We start from the raw sequence: 18361 nt of genomic DNA, 5'->3' as shown, positions 1-18361 counted from the left end.
TCCCATCCCATCCCATCCTAGGGATCCCACACCAGGGATCCCATCCCATCCCAGTGAACCAATCCTAGCCATCCTATCCCATCCCAGGGATCCCATCCCATCCCATCCTATCCCATCCCATCCCATTGTAGCCCATCCCATCCCATCCCATCCCATCCTATCCCATCCCATCCCATCCCATTCCACGGATCCCATCCCATCCAAACCCATCCCATCCCATCCTACCCCATCCCATCCCATCCTATCCCATCCCATCCCATCCCATCCCGTCCCATCACATCCCATCCCAGATATCCCATCCCAGGGATCCCATCCCATCCCAGGGATCCCATCCCATCCCATCCCATCCAATCCCATCCCATCCCATCCCATGCCATACCAGGGATCCCATACCAGGGATCCCATCCCAACCAATCCCAACCCAGGGATCCCATCCCATCCCATCCAATCCCAGGGATCCCATCCCATCCCAACCCATCCCATCCCATCTCACCCCATCCCATCCCAGGGATCCCATCCCATCCCATCCCATCCCAGGGATCCCATCCCATCCCAGGGATCCCATCCCAGAGATCCTCTCCCATCCCATCCCATTCCTGGGATCCCATCCCATGGAACCCATCCCATCCCAGGGATCCAATCCCATCCCATCTCATCCCAGGGATCCCATCCCATCGCAGGGATCCCATGCCGTACCAACCCAGGGATCCCATTCCATCCCATCCCATCCCATCCCATCGATCCCATCCCATCCCAACCCATTGTAGCCAATCCCATCCCATCCCATCCCATCCCATCCAATCCCATCCCATCCCATCCCATCCCATCCCATCCCATCCCATCCCATTCCATCCCATCCCATCCTAGGGACACTATCCCAGCTATACCATACCATCCCATCCCATCGCAGGGATCCCATCCCATCCCATCCCGTCCCGTCCCATCCCATCCCACCCCATCCCATCCCATCCCATCCCATCCCATCCCATCCCATCCCATCCCATCCCATCCCAAGGATCTCATCCCAGGGATTCCAGCCCATCCCAGGTATCCCATCCCAACCAATCCCAACCCAGGGATCCCATCCCATCCCATCCCATCCCAACCAATCCCAACCCAGGGATCCCATCCCATCCCATCCCATCCCATCTCATCCCATCCCATCCCAGGGATCCCATCCCATCCCACGTATCCCATCCCATCTCATCCCGCGGATCCCATGCCATGGCAACCCATGCCATCCCATCCCATCCCATCCCATCCCATCCCATCCCATCCCATCCCATCCCAGGGATCCCGTCCCATCCAAACCCATCCCATCCCATCCTACCCCATCCCATCCCATCCTATCACATCCCATCCCCTCCCATCCCATCCTAGGGATCCCATACAAGGTATCCCATCCCATCCCATTCCGTACCATCCCAGGGATCCCATTTCATCCCATCCCATCCCATCGATCCCCTCCCATCCCAACCCATTGTAGCCAATCTCATCCCATCCTACCCCATCCCATCCCATCCAATCCCATCCCATCCCATCCCATCCCATCCCATCCCATCCCATCCCATCCCATCCCATTCCAGGGACACCATCCCAGGGATACCATACCATCCCATCCCATCCCATCGCAGGGATCCCATCCCATCCCATCCCATCCCGCCCCATCCCATCCCATCCCATCCCTTCCCATCCCATCCCATCCCATCCCATCCCATCCCATCCCAGCGATCTCATCCCAGGGATTCCATCCCATCCCAGGTATCCCATCCCAACCAATCCCAACCCAGGGATCCCATCCCATCCCATCCCATCCCATCTCATCCCATCCCATCCCAGGGATCCCATCCCATGTATCCCATCCCATCTCATCCCGCGGATCCCATGCCATGGCATCCCATCCCATCCCATTCCATCCCATCCCATCCCATCCCAGGGATCCCATCCCATCCCATCCAAAACCATCCCATCCAAACCCATCCCATCCCATCCCATCCCATCCCATCCCATCCCATCCCATCCCATCCCATCCCATCCCATCCCATCCCATTGTAGCCCATCCCATCCCTTCGCACCCCATCCCATCCCATCCCGTCCCATCACATCCCATCCCAGATATCCCATCCCAGGGATCCCATCCCATCCCAGGGATCCCATCCCAGGGATCCCATCCCAGGGATCCCATCCCATCCCATCCCATCCCATCCCATCCCAGGGATCCCATACCAGGGATCCCATCCCGTCCCCGGGTCCCCATCCCGGGGATTGCATCCCATCCCAACCCATCCCATCCCATGGATACCATCCTATCCCAGAGATCCCATCCCAGGGATCCCATCCCATACCATCCCAGGGATCGCATCCCATCCCAACCAATCCCATCCCACCCCATCCCATCCCATTCCATCCCATCCCATCCCATCCGATCCCAACCCATGCCATCCCAGGGATCCCATCCCATGCCATCCCAGGGATCCCATCCCATCCCAGGGATCCCATCCCATACCTTCCCATCCCATCACATCCCCTCCCATCCCATCTCTGAGATCCCATCCCATCCCAACCCATCCCATCCCATCCCATCCCAACCCATCCCACCCCATCCCATCCCATCCCATCCCATTCCATCCCATCCCAGGGATCCCATCCCTGGGATCCCATCCCTTCCCAGGCATCCCATCCCATACGAGGGATCACAATCCAGGGATCCCATCCCTGGGATCCCATCTCATCCCATCCCAGGGATCCAATCCCATCCCATCTCATCCCAGGGATCCCATAACATCCCATCCCATGTTTCCCAACCCATCCCATCCAATCCCATCCCATCCCAGGGATCGCATCCCATCTCAGGGATCCCATTCCATCCCATCCAATCCCAGGGATCCCATCCCATCCCATCCCATCTCACCCCATCCTATCCCAGGGATCCCATCCCATCCCACGAATCCCATCCCATCCCATGCCAGGCATCCCATCCCATCCCCTCCGCTCCCATCCCATCCGATCCCATCCCATGCAATCACATCCGATCCCATCCCTTGTATCCCATCCCAGGGATCCCATCCCATTCCAGGGATCCCATCCCAGCCCAGGGATCCCATCCCAGGGATCGCATCCCATCTCAGGGATCCCATCCCATCCCAGGGATCCCATCCCAGAGATCCTCTCCCATCCCATCCCATTCCTGGGATCCCATCCCATGGAACCCATCCCATCCCAGGGATCCAATCCCATCCCATCTCATCCCAGGGATCCCATCCCATCGCAGGGATCCCATGCCGTACCATCCCAGGGATCCCATTCCATCCCATCCCATCCCATCCCATCGATCCCATCCCATCCCAACCCATTGTAGCCAATCCCATCCCATCCCACCCCATCCCATCCCATCCAATCCCATCCCATCCCATCCCATCCCATCCCATCCCATCCCATTCCATCCCATCCCATCCTAGGGACACTATCCCAGCTATACCATACCATCCCATCCCATCGCAGGGATCCCATCCCATCCCATCCCGTCCCATCCCATCCCACCCCATCCCATCCCATCCCATCCCATCCCATCCCATCCCATCCCATCCCATCCCATCCCATCCCATCCCAAGGATCTCATCCCAGGGATTCCAGCCCATCCCAGGTATCCCATCCCAACCAATCCCAACCCAGGGATCCCATCCCATCCCAGGGATCCCATCCCAGAGATCCTCTCCCATCCCATCCCATTCCTGGGATCCCATCCCATGGAACCCATCCCATCCCAGGGATCCAATCCCATCCCATCTCATCCCAGGGATCCCATCCCATCGCAGGGATCCCATGCCGTACCAACCCAGGGATCCCATTCCATCCCATCCCATCCCATCCCATCGATCCCATCCCATCCCAACCCATTGTAGCCAATCCCATCCCATCCCACCCCATCCCATCCCATCCAATCCCATCCCATCCCATCCCATCCCATCCCATCCCATTCCATCCCATCCCATCCTAGGGACACTATCCCAGCTATACCATACCATCCCATCCCATCGCAGGTATCCCATCCCATCCCATCCCGTCCCGTCCCATCCCATCCCACCCCATCCCATCCCATCCCATCCCATCCCATCCCATCCCATCCCAAGGATCTCATCCCAGGGATTCCAGCCCATCCCAGGTATCCCATCCCAACCAATCCCAACCCAGGGATCCCATCCCATCCCATCCCATCCCAACCAATCCCAACCCAGGGATCCCATCCCATCCCATCCCATCCCATCTCATCCCATCCCATCCCAGGGATCCCATCCCATCCCACGTATCCCATCCCATCTCATCCCGCGGATCCCATGCCATGGCAACCCATGCCATCCCATCCCATCCCATCCCATCCCATCCCATCCCAGGGATCCCATCCCATCCCAGGGATTCCATTCCATCCCATCCCTTCCCAGGGATCCCATCCCATTCCAACCCATCCCATCCCACCCCATCCCATCCCATTCCATCCCATCCCATCCCATTCCAGGGATCCCATCCCATCCCAGGGATCCCATCCCATCCCATCCTATCCCATCCCATCCCATGCCATCCCATCCCATCCCATCCCGTCCCAGTGATCCAATCCCATCCCAGGGATTCCATCCCAGGGATCCCATCTCATCCCATGGATCCCATCCCAGGGATCCCATCCCAGGGATCCCATCCCATCCCAGAGATCCCATCCCATCCCATCGCAGGGATCCCATCCAATCACATCCCATCCCATCCCATCACATCCCATCCCATCCCATCCTAGGGATCCCACACCAGGGATCCCATCCCATCCCAGTGAACCAATCCTAGCCATCCTATCCCATCCCAGGGATCCCATCCCATCCCATCCTATCCCATCCCATCCCATTGTAGCCCATCCCATCCCATCCCATCCTATCCCATCCCATCCCATCCCATTCCACGGATCCCATCCCATCCAAACCCATCCCATCCCATCCTACCCCATCCCATCCCATCCTATCCCATCCCATCCCATCCCATCCCGTCCCATCACATCCCATCCCAGATATCCCATCCCAGGGATCCCATCCCATCCCAGGGATCCCATCCCATCCCATCCCATCCAATCCCATCCCATCCCATCCCATGCCATACCAGGGATCCCATACCAGGGATCCCATCCCAACCAATCCCAACCCAGGGATCCCATCCCATCCCATCCAATCCCAGGGATCCCATCCCATCCCAACCCATCCCATCCCATCTCACCCCATCCCATCCCAGGGATCCCATCCCATCCCATCCCATCCCAGGGATCCCATCCCATCCCAGGGATCCCATCCCAGAGATCCTCTCCCATCCCATCCCATTCCTGGGATCCCATCCCATGGAACCCATCCCATCCCAGGGATCCAATCCCATCCCATCTCATCCCAGGGATCCCATCCCATCGCAGGGATCCCATGCCGTACCAACCCAGGGATCCCATTCCATCCCATCCCATCCCATCCCATCGATCCCATCCCATCCCAACCCATTGTAGCCAATCCCATCCCATCCCATCCCATCCAATCCCATCCCATCCCATCCCATCCCATCCCATCCCATCCCATCCCATTCCATCCCATCCCATCCTAGGGACACTATCCCAGCTATACCATACCATCCCATCCCATCGCAGGGATCCCATCCCATCCCATCCCGTCCCGTCCCATCCCATCCCACCCCATCCCATCCCATCCCATCCCATCCCATCCCATCCCATCCCATCCCATCCCATCCCAAGGATCTCATCCCAGGGATTCCAGCCCATCCCAGGTATCCCATCCCAACCAATCCCAACCCAGGGATCCCATCCCATCCCATCCCATCCCAACCAATCCCAACCCAGGGATCCCATCCCATCCCATCCCATCCCATCTCATCCCATCCCATCCCAGGGATCCCATCCCATCCCACGTATCCCATCCCATCTCATCCCGCGGATCCCATGCCATGGCAACCCATGCCATCCCATCCCATCCCATCCCATCCCATCCCATCCCATCCCATCCCATCCCATCCCATCCCAGGGATCCCGTCCCATCCAAACCCATCCCATCCCATCCTACCCCATCCCATCCCATCCTATCACATCCCATCCCCTCCCATCCCATCCTAGGGATCCCATACAAGGTATCCCATCCCATCCCATTCCGTACCATCCCAGGGATCCCATTTCATCCCATCCCATCCCATCGATCCCCTCCCATCCCAACCCATTGTAGCCAATCTCATCCCATCCTACCCCATCCCATCCCATCCAATCCCATCCCATCCCATCCCATCCCATCCCATCCCATCCCATCCCATCCCATTCCAGGGACACCATCCCAGGGATACCATACCATCCCATCCCATCCCATCGCAGGGATCCCATCCCATCCCATCCCATCCCGCCCCATCCCATCCCATCCCATCCCTTCCCATCCCATCCCATCCCATCCCATCCCATCCCATCCCAGCGATCTCATCCCAGGGATTCCATCCCATCCCAGGTATCCCATCCCAACCAATCCCAACCCAGGGATCCCATCCCATCCCATCCCATCCCATCTCATCCCATCCCATCCCATCTCATCCCATCCCATGTATCCCATCCCATCTCATCCCGCGGATCCCATGCCATGGCATCCCATCCCATCCCATTCCATCCCATCCCATCCCATCCCAGGGATCCCATCCCATCCCATCCAAAACCATCCCATCCAAACCCATCCCATCCCATCCCATCCCATCCCATCCCATCCCATCCCATCCCATCCCATCCCATCCCATCCCATCCCATCCCATCCCATTGTAGCCCATCCCATCCCTTCGCACCCCATCCCATCCCATCCCGTCCCATCACATCCCATCCCAGATATCCCATCCCAGGGATCCCATCCCATCCCAGGGATCCCATCCCAGGGATCCCATCCCAGGGATCCCATCCCATCCCATCCCATCCCATCCCATCCCAGGGATCCCATACCAGGGATCCCATCCCGTCCCCGGGTCCCCATCCCGGGGATTGCATCCCATCCCAACCCATCCCATCCCATGGATACCATCCTATCCCAGAGATCCCATCCCAGGGATCCCATCCCATACCATCCCAGGGATCGCATCCCATCCCAACCAATCCCATCCCACCCCATCCCATCCCATTCCATCCCATCCCATCCCATCCGATCCCAACCCATGCCATCCCAGGGATCCCATCCCATGCCATCCCAGGGATCCCATCCCATCCCAGGGATCCCATCCCATACCTTCCCATCCCATCACATCCCCTCCCATCCCATCTCTGAGATCCCATCCCATCCCAACCCATCCCATCCCATCCCATCCCAACCCATCCCACCCCATCCCATCCCATCCCATCCCATTCCATCCCATCCCAGGGATCCCATCCCTGGGATCCCATCCCTTCCCAGGCATCCCATCCCATACGAGGGATCACAATCCAGGGATCCCATCCCTGGGATCCCATCTCATCCCATCCCAGGGATCCAATCCCATCCCATCTCATCCCAGGGATCCCATAACATCCCATCCCATGTTTCCCAACCCATCCCATCCAATCCCATCCCATCCCAGGGATCGCATCCCATCTCAGGGATCCCATTCCATCCCATCCAATCCCAGGGATCCCATCCCATCCCATCCCATCTCACCCCATCCTATCCCAGGGATCCCATCCCATCCCACGAATCCCATCCCATCCCATGCCAGGCATCCCATCCCATCCCCTCCGCTCCCATCCCATCCGATCCCATCCCATGCAATCACATCCGATCCCATCCCTTGTATCCCATCCCAGGGATCCCATCCCATTCCAGGGATCCCATCCCAGCCCAGGGATCCCATCCCAGGGATCGCATCCCATCTCAGGGATCCCATCCCATCCCAGGGATCCCATCCCAGAGATCCTCTCCCATCCCATCCCATTCCTGGGATCCCATCCCATGGAACCCATCCCATCCCAGGGATCCAATCCCATCCCATCTCATCCCAGGGATCCCATCCCATCGCAGGGATCCCATGCCGTACCATCCCAGGGATCCCATTCCATCCCATCCCATCCCATCCCATCCCATCGATCCCATCCCATCCCAACCCATTGTAGCCAATCCCATCCCATCCCACCCCATCCCATCCCATCCAATCCCATCCCATCCCATCCCATCCCATCCCATCCCATCCCATCCCATCCCATCCCATTCCATCCCATCCCATCCTAGGGACACTATCCCAGCTATACCATACCATCCCATCCCATCGCAGGGATCCCATCCCATCCCATCCCGTCCCATCCCATCCCACCCCATCCCATCCCATCCCATCCCATCCCATCCCATCCCATCCCATCCCATCCCATCCCATCCCATCCCATCCCATCCCATCCCAAGGATCTCATCCCAGGGATTCCAGCCCATCCCAGGTATCCCATCCCAACCAATCCCAACCCAGGGATCCCATCCCATCCCAGGGATCCCATCCCAGAGATCCTCTCCCATCCCATCCCATTCCTGGGATCCCATCCCATGGAACCCATCCCATCCCAGGGATCCAATCCCATCCCATCTCATCCCAGGGATCCCATCCCATCGCAGGGATCCCATGCCGTACCAACCCAGGGATCCCATTCCATCCCATCCCATCCCATCCCATCGATCCCATCCCATCCCAACCCATTGTAGCCAATCCCATCCCATCCCACCCCATCCCATCCCATCCAATCCCATCCCATCCCATCCCATCCCATCCCATCCCATTCCATCCCATCCCATCCTAGGGACACTATCCCAGCTATACCATACCATCCCATCCCATCGCAGGTATCCCATCCCATCCCATCCCGTCCCGTCCCATCCCATCCCACCCCATCCCATCCCATCCCATCCCATCCCATCCCATCCCATCCCATCCCAAGGATCTCATCCCAGGGATTCCAGCCCATCCCAGGTATCCCATCCCAACCAATCCCAACCCAGGGATCCCATCCCATCCCATCCCATCCCAACCAATCCCAACCCAGGGATCCCATCCCATCCCATCCCATCCCATCTCATCCCATCCCATCCCAGGGATCCCATCCCATCCCACGTATCCCATCCCATCTCATCCCGCGGATCCCATGCCATGGCAACCCATGCCATCCCATCCCATCCCATCCCATCCCATCCCATCCCATCCCATCCCATCCCATCCCAGGGATCCCGTCCCATCCAAACCCATCCCATCCCATCCTACCCCATCCCATCCCATCCTATCACATCCCATCCCCTCCCATCCCATCCTAGGGATCCCATACCAGGTATCCCATCCCATCCCATTCCGTACCATCCCAGGGATCCCATTTCATCCCATCCCATCCCATCGATCCCCTCCCATCCCAACCCATTGTAGCCAATCTCATCCCATCCTACCCCATCCCATCCCATCCAATCCCATCCCATCCCATCCCATCCCATCCCATCCCATCCCATCCCATCCCATTCCAGGGACACCATCCCAGGGATACCATACCATCCCATCCCATCCCATCGCAGGGATCCCATCCCATCCCATCCCATCCCATCCCGCCCCATCCCATCCCATCCCATCCCTTCCCATCCCATCCCATCCCATCCCATCCCATCCCAGCGATCTCATCCCAGGGATTCCATCCCATGCCAGGTATCCCATCCCAACCAATCCCAACCCAGGGATCCCATCCCATCCCATCCCATCGCATCTCATCCCATCCCATCCCAGGGATCCCATCCCATGTATCCCATCCCATCTCATCCCGCGGATCCCATGCCATGGCATCCCATCCCATCCCATTCCATCCCATCCCATCCCATCCCAGGGATCCCATCCCATCCCATCCAAAACCATCCCATCCAAACCCATCCCATCCCATCCCATCCCATCCCATCCCATCCCATCCCATCCCATCCCATCCCATCCCATCCCATCCCATTGTAGCCCATCCCATCCCTTCGCACCCCATCCCATCCCATCCCGTCCCATCACATCCCATCCCAGATATCCCATCCCAGGGATCCCATCCCATCCCAGGGATCCCATCCCAGGGATCCCATCCCAGGGATCCCATCCCATCCCATCCCATCCCATCCCATCCCAGGGATCCCATACCAGGGATCCCATCCCGTCCCCGGGTCCCCATCCCGGGGATTGCATCCCATCCCAACCCATCCCATCCCATGGATACCATCCTATCCCAGAGATCCCATCCCAGGGATCCCATCCCATACCATCCCAGGGATCGCATCCCATCCCAACCAATCCCATCCCACCCCATCCCATCCCATTCCATCCCATCCCATCCCATCCGATCCCAACCCATGCCATCCCAGGGATCCCATCCCATGCCATCCCAGGGATCCCATCCCATCCCAGGGATCCCATCCCATACCTTCCCATCCCATCACATCCCCTCCCATCCCATCTCTGAGATCCCATCCCATCCCAACCCATCCCATCCCATCCCATCCCAACCCATCCCACCCCATCCCATCCCATCCCATCCCATCCCATTCCATCCCATCCCAGGGATCCCATCCCTGGGATCCCATCCCTTCCCAGGCATCCCATCCCATACGAGGGATCACAATCCAGGGATCCCATCCCTGGGATCCCATCTCATCCCATCCCAGGGATCCAATCCCATCCCATCTCATCCCAGGGATCCCATAACATCCCATCCCATGTTTCCCAACCCATCCCATCCAATCCCATCCCATCCCAGGGATCGCATCCCATCTCAGGGATCCCATTCCATCCCATCCAATCCCAGGGATCCCATCCCATCCCATCCCATCTCACCCCATCCTATCCCAGGGATCCCATCCCATCCCACGAATCCCATCCCATCCCATGCCAGGCATCCCATCCCATCCCCTCCGCTCCCATCCCATCCGATCCCATCCCATGCAATCACATCCGATCCCATCCCTTGTATCCCATCCCAGGGATCCCATCCCATTCCAGGGATCCCATCCCAGCCCAGGGATCCCATCCCAGGGATCGCATCCCATCTCAGGGATCCCATCCCATCCCAGGGATCCCATCCCAGAGATCCTCTCCCATCCCATCCCATTCCTGGGATCCCATCCCATGGAACCCATCCCATCCCAGGGATCCAATCCCATCCCATCTCATCCCAGGGATCCCATCCCATCGCAGGGATCCCATGCCGTACCATCCCAGGGATCCCATTCCATCCCATCCCATCCCATCCCATCGATCCCATCCCATCCCAACCCATTGTAGCCAATCCCATCCCATCCCACCCCATCCCATCCCATCCAATCCCATCCCATCCCATCCCATCCCATCCCATCCCATTCCATCCCATCCCATCCTAGGGACACTATCCCAGCTATACCATACCATCCCATCCCATCGCAGGGATCCCATCCCATCCCATCCCGTCCCATCCCATCCCACCCCATCCCATCCCATCCCATCCCATCCCATCCCATCCCATCCCATCCCATCCCATCCCATCCCATCCCAAGGATCTCATCCCAGGGATTCCAGCCCATCCCAGGTATCCCATCCCAACCAATCCCAACCCAGGGATCCCATCCCATCCCATCCCATCCCAACCAATCCCAACCCAGGGATCCCATCCCATCCCATCCCATCCCATCTCATCCCATCCCATCCCAGGGATCCCATCCCATCCCACGTATCCCATCCCATCTCATCCCGCGGATCCCATGCCATGGCAACCCATCCCATCCCATCCCATCCCATCCCAGGGATCCCGTCCCATCCAAACCCATCCCATCCCATCCTACCCCATCCCATCCCATCCTATCACATCCCATCCCCTCCCATCCCATCCTAGGGATCCCATACCAGGTATCCCATCCCATCCCATCCCATTCCGTACCATCCCAGGGATCCCATTTCATCCCATCCCATCCCATCGATCCCCTCCCATCCCAACCCATTGTAGCCAATCTCATCCCATCCTACCCCATCCCATCCCATCCAACCCCATCCCATCCCATCCCATCCCATCCCATCCCATCCCATCCCATTCCAGGGACACCATCCCAGGGATACCATACCATCCCATCCCATCCCATCGCAGGGATCCCATCCCATCCCATCCCATCCCGTCCCATCCCATCCCATCCCACCCCTTCCCATCCCATCCCATCCCATCCCATCCCAGCGATCTCATCCCAGGGATTCCATCCCATCCCAGGTATCCCATCCCAACCAATCCCAACCCAGGGATCCCATCCCATCCCATCCCATCCCATCTCATCCCATCCCATCCCAGGGATCCCATCCCATGTATCCCATCCCATCTCATCCCGCGGATCCCATGCCATGGCATCCCATCCCATCCCATTCCATCCCATCCCATCCCAGGGATCCCATCCCATCCCATCCAAAACCATCCCATCCAAACCCATCCCATCCCATCCCATCCCATCCCATCCCATCCCATCCCATCCCATCCCATCCCATCCCATCCCATCCCATCCCATTGTAGCCCATCCCATCCCTTCGCACCCCATCCCATCCCATCCCGTCCCATCACATCCCATCCCAGATATCCCATCCCAGGGATCCCATCCCATCCCAGGGATCCCATCCCAGGGATCCCATCCCAGGGATCCCATCCCATCCCATCCCATCCCATCCCAGGGATCCCATACCAGGGATCCCATCCCGTCCCCGGGTCCCCATCCCAGGGATTGCATCCCATCCCAACCCATCCCATCCCAGGGATACCATCCTATCCCAGAGATCCCATCCCAGGGATCCCATCCCATACCATCCCAGGGATCGCATCCCATCCCAACCAATCCCATCCCACCCCATCCCATCCCATTCCATCCCATCCCATCCCATCCGATCCCAACCCATGCCATCCCAGGGATCCCATCCCATGCCATCCCAGGGATCCCATCCCATCCCAGGGATCCCATCCCATACCTTCCCATCCCATCACATCCCCTCCCATCCCATCTCTGAGATCCCATCCCATCCCAACCCATCCCATCCCATCCCATCCCAACCCATCCCACCCCATCCCATCCCATCCCATCCCATTCCATCCCATCCCAGGGATCCCATCCCAGCGATCCCATCCCTTCCCAGGCATCCCATCCCATACGAGGGATCACAATCCAGGGATCCCATCCCTGGGATCCCATCTCATCCCATCCCAGGGATCCAATCCCATCCCATCTCATCCCAGGGATCCCATAACATCCCATCCCATGTTTCCCAACCCATCCCATCCAATCCCATCCCATCCCAGGGATCGCATCCCATCTCAGGGATCCCATTCCATCCCATCCAATCCCAGGGATCCCATCCCATCCCATCCCATCTCACCCCATCCTATCCCAGGGATCCCATCCCATCCCACGAATCCCATCCCATCCCATGCCAGGCATCCCATCCCATCCCCTCCGCTCCCATCCCATCCGATCCCATCCCATGCAATCACATCCGATCCCATCCCTTGTATCCCATCCCAGGGATCCCATCCCATTCCAGGGATCCCATCCCAGCCCAGGGATCCCATCCCAGGGATCGCATCCCATCTCAGGGATCCCATTCCATCCCATCCAAGGATACCATCCCATCCCATGCCATCCCATCCCATCCCAGGTATCCCATCCCATCCCATCCAATCCCATCCCATCCCATCCCTGGGATCCCATCCCAGGGATCCCATTCTTGGGATCCCATCCCATCAGAGGGATCCCATCCCATCCCATCCCGTCCCGCACCATCCCATCCCATCCCATCCCATCCCATCCCATCCAAGAGATCCCATCCCATCCCAACACATCCCATCCAATCCCATCCCATCCCATTCCATCCCATCTCATCCCATGAATCCCATAACATCCCATCCCAGGGTTCCCAACCCATCCCAACACATGCCATCCCATCCAATCCCATCCCATCCCATGACATTCCATCCCATCCCATCCCATCCCATCCCATCCCATCCCATCCCATCCCATCCCATCCCAGGGATCCCATCCCGGAGTTCCCATCTCATCCCAGGGATCCAATCTTAGCGATCCTATCCCATCCCATCCCATCCCATCAAATCCCATCCCATCCCATCCTATCCCATCCCATCCCATCCAATCCCATCCCATCCTATCCCATACCATCCCATCACATCCCATCCCATCCCATTCCAACCCATCCCATCCCACCCCATCCCATTCCATCCCATCCCATCCCATCCCATCCCAGGGATCCCATCCCATCCCAACCCAACCCATCCCATCCTATCCCATCCCATCCCATGCCATCCCATCCCATCCCATCCCATCCCATCCCATCCCATCCCATCCCATCCCATCCCATCCCATCCCGTCCCAGTGATCCAATCCCATCCCAGGGATTCCATCCCAGCCCATCTCATCCCAGGGATCCCATGCCATTCCATCCCATCCCATCACAGGGATCCCATCCCATCCCATCCCATCCCATCCCATCCCATCCCATCCCATCCCATCCCATCCCTGGGATCCCTTCCCAGGGATCCCATCCCTTCCCAGGGATCCCATCCCATCCCAGGGATCCCATCGCAGGGATTCCATCCCATCCCAGGGATCCCATCCCATCCCATCACAGGGATCCAATCCCATCCCAGTGATCCCATCACATCCAATCCCACCCCATCCCATCCATTCCCATCCCAGGAATCCCATCCCATCCCATTCCAGGGATCCCATCCCATTCCAGGAATCCCATCCCATGCCATCCCATCCCATTCCATCCCATCCCATCCCATCCCATCCCATCCCATCCCATCCCATCCCATCCCATCCCATCCCATCCCATCCCAGGGATCCAATCCCATCCCAGGGATAACATCCCAGGGATCCCATCCCATCCCATCCCAGGGATCCCATCCCATTCCATCCCATCCCTTGTCATCCCAGGGATCCCATCCCAGCCCAGGGATCCCATCCCAGGGATCGCATCCCATCTCAGGGATCCCATTCCATCCCATCCAAGGATACCATCCCATTCCATCCCATGCCATCCCAGCCCATCCCAGGTATCCCAACCCATCCAATCCCATCCCATCCCATCCCAGGGATCCCATCCCATACGAGCTATCACAATCCAGGGATCCCATCCCTGGGATCCCATCTCATCCCATCCCAGGGATCCAATCCCATCCCATCTCATCCCAGGGATCCCATAACATCCCATCCCAGTGTTCCCAACCCATCCCAACCCATGCCATCCCATCCAATCCCATCCCATGCCAGGGATCGCATCCCATCTCAGGGATCACATTCCAGGGATCCCATCCCAGGGATCCCATCCCATCCCAGGGATCCCATCTCATCCCATCCAAGGGATCCAATCCCATCCAAGGGATAACATCCCAGGGATTCGATCCCAACCCAGGGATCCCATCCTATCCCAGGGATTCCATCCCAGGGATCCCATCCCATCCCAGGGATCCAATCCCAGCGATCCCATCCCATCCCATCGAATCCCATCCCAACCCATGCCATCCAATCCAATCCCATCCCATCCGATCCCATTCCATTCCATCCCATCCCATTCCATCCCATCCCATCCCATCCCATCCCATCCCATCCCATCCCAGGGATCCCATCACAGGGTTCCCATCTCATCCCAGGGATCCAATCCCAGCGATCCTATCCCATCCCAACCCATCCCAACCCATCCCATCCCATCCCATCCCATCCCATCCCATCGATCCCATCCCATCCCATCCCAGGGATCCCATCCCAGGGATCACATCCCATCCAAGGGATCCCATCCCAGGGATCCCAACCCATCCCATCCCATCCCCTCCGCTCCCATCCCATTGATCCCATCCCATCCCAACCCATTCTAGCCCATCCCATCCCATCCAATCCCATCCCATGCAATCACATCCGATCCCATCCCATGTATCCCATCCCAGGGATACCATCCGATCCCATCCCAGCCCAGGGATCCCATCCCATCCCATCCCATCCCAGCGATCTCATCCCAGGTATTCCATCCCATCCCAGGGATCCCATCCCAACAAATCCCATCCCAGGGATCCCATCCCATCCCATCACAGGGATCCCATCCCATCCCAGTGATCCCATCCCATCCAATCCCATCCCATCCCATCCATTCCCATCCCAGGAATCCCATCCCATCCCATTCCAGGGATCCCATCCCATTCCAGGAATCCCATCCCATGCCATCCCATGCCATTCCATCCCATCCCATCCCATCCCATCCCATCCCATCCCATCCCATTCCAGGGACACCATCCCAGGGATACCATACCATCCCATCCCATCCCATCGCAGGGATCCCATCCCATCCCATCCCATCCCATCCCGCCCCATCCCATCCCATCCCATCCCTTCCCATCCCATCCCATCCCATCCCATCCCATCCCAGCGATCTCATCCCAGGGATTCCATCCCATGCCAGGTATCCCATCCCAACCAATCCCAACCCAGGGATCCCATCCCATCCCATCCCATCCCATCTCATCCCATCCCATCCCAGGGATCCCATCCCATGTATCCCATCCCATCTCATCCCGCGGATCCCATGCCATGGCATCCCATCCCATCCCATTCCATCCCATCCCATCCCATCCCAGGGATCCCATCCCATCCCATCCAAAACCATCCCATCCAAACCCATCCCATCCCATCCCATCCCATCCCATCCCATCCCATCCCATCCCATTGTAGCCCATCCCATCCCTTCGCACCCCATCCCATCCCATCCCGTCCCATCACATCCCATCCCAGATATCCCATCCCAGGGATCCCATCCCATCCCAGGGATCCCATCCCAGGGATCCCATCCCAGGGATCCCATCCCATCCCATCCCATCCCATCCCATCCCAGGGATCCCATACCAGGGATCCCATCCCGTCCCCGGGTCCCCATCCCGGGGATTGCATCCCATCCCAACCCATCCCATCCCATGGATACCATCCTATCCCAGAGATCCCATCCCAGGGATCCCATCCCATACCATCCCAGGGATCGCATCCCATCCCAACCAATCCCATCCCACCCCATCCCATCCCATTCCATCCCATCCCATCCCATCCGATCCCAACCCATGCCATCCCAGGGATCCCATCCCATGCCATCCCAGGGATCCCATCCCATCCCAGGGATCCCATCCCATACCTTCCCATCCCATCACATCCCCTCCCATCCCATCTCTGAGATCCCATCCCATCCCAACCCATCCCATCCCATCCCATCCCAACCCATCCCACCCCATCCCATCCCATCCCATCCCATCCCATCCCATTCCATCCCATCCCAGGGATCCCATCCCTGGGATCCCATCCCTTCCCAGGCATCCCATCCCATACGAGGGATCACAATCCAGGGATCCCATCCCTGGGATCCCATCTCATCCCATCCCAGGGATCCAATCCCATCCCATCTCATCCCAGGGATCCCATAACATCCCATCCCATGTTTCCCAACCCATCCCATCCAATCCCATCCCATCCCAGGGATCGCATCCCATCTCAGGGATCCCATTCCATCCCATCCAATCCCAGGGATCCCATCCCATCCCATCCCATCTCACCCCATCCTATCCCAGGGATCCCATCCCATCCCACGAATCCCATCCCATCCCATGCCAGGCATCCCATCCCATCCCCTCCGCTCCCATCCCATCCGATCCCATCCCATGCAATCACATCCGATCCCATCCCTTGTATCCCATCCCAGGGATCCCATCCCATTCCAGGGATCCCATCCCAGCCCAGGGATCCCATCCCAGGGATCGCATCCCATCTCAGGGATCCCATCCCATCCCAGGGATCCCATCCCAGAGATCCTCTCCCATCCCATCCCATTCCTGGGATCCCATCCCATGGAACCCATCCCATCCCAGGGATCCAATCCCATCCCATCTCATCCCAGGGATCCCATCCCATCGCAGGGATCCCATGCCGTACCATCCCAGGGATCCCATTCCATCCCATCCCATCCCATCCCATCGATCCCATCCCATCCCAACCCATTGTAGCCAATCCCATCCCATCCCACCCCATCCCATCCCATCCAATCCCATCCCATCCCATCCCATCCCATCCCATCCCATCCCATCCCATTCCATCCCATCCCATCCTAGGGACACTATCCCAGCTATACCATACCATCCCATCCCATCGCAGGGATCCCATCCCATCCCATCCCGTCCCATCCCATCCCACCCCATCCCATCCCATCCCATCCCATCCCATCCCATCCCATCCCATCCCATCCCAAGGATCTCATCCCAGGGATTCCAGCCCATCCCAGGTATCCCATCCCAACCAATCCCAACCCAGGG

The sequence above is a fragment of the Sturnus vulgaris genome, chromosome W (assembly GCF_052056855.1).
Source record: "Sturnus vulgaris isolate bStuVul1 chromosome W, bStuVul1.hap1, whole genome shotgun sequence".
Classification (NCBI taxonomy): domain Eukaryota; kingdom Metazoa; phylum Chordata; class Aves; order Passeriformes; family Sturnidae; genus Sturnus; species Sturnus vulgaris.
This window is presented reverse-complemented; position numbering follows the sequence as displayed.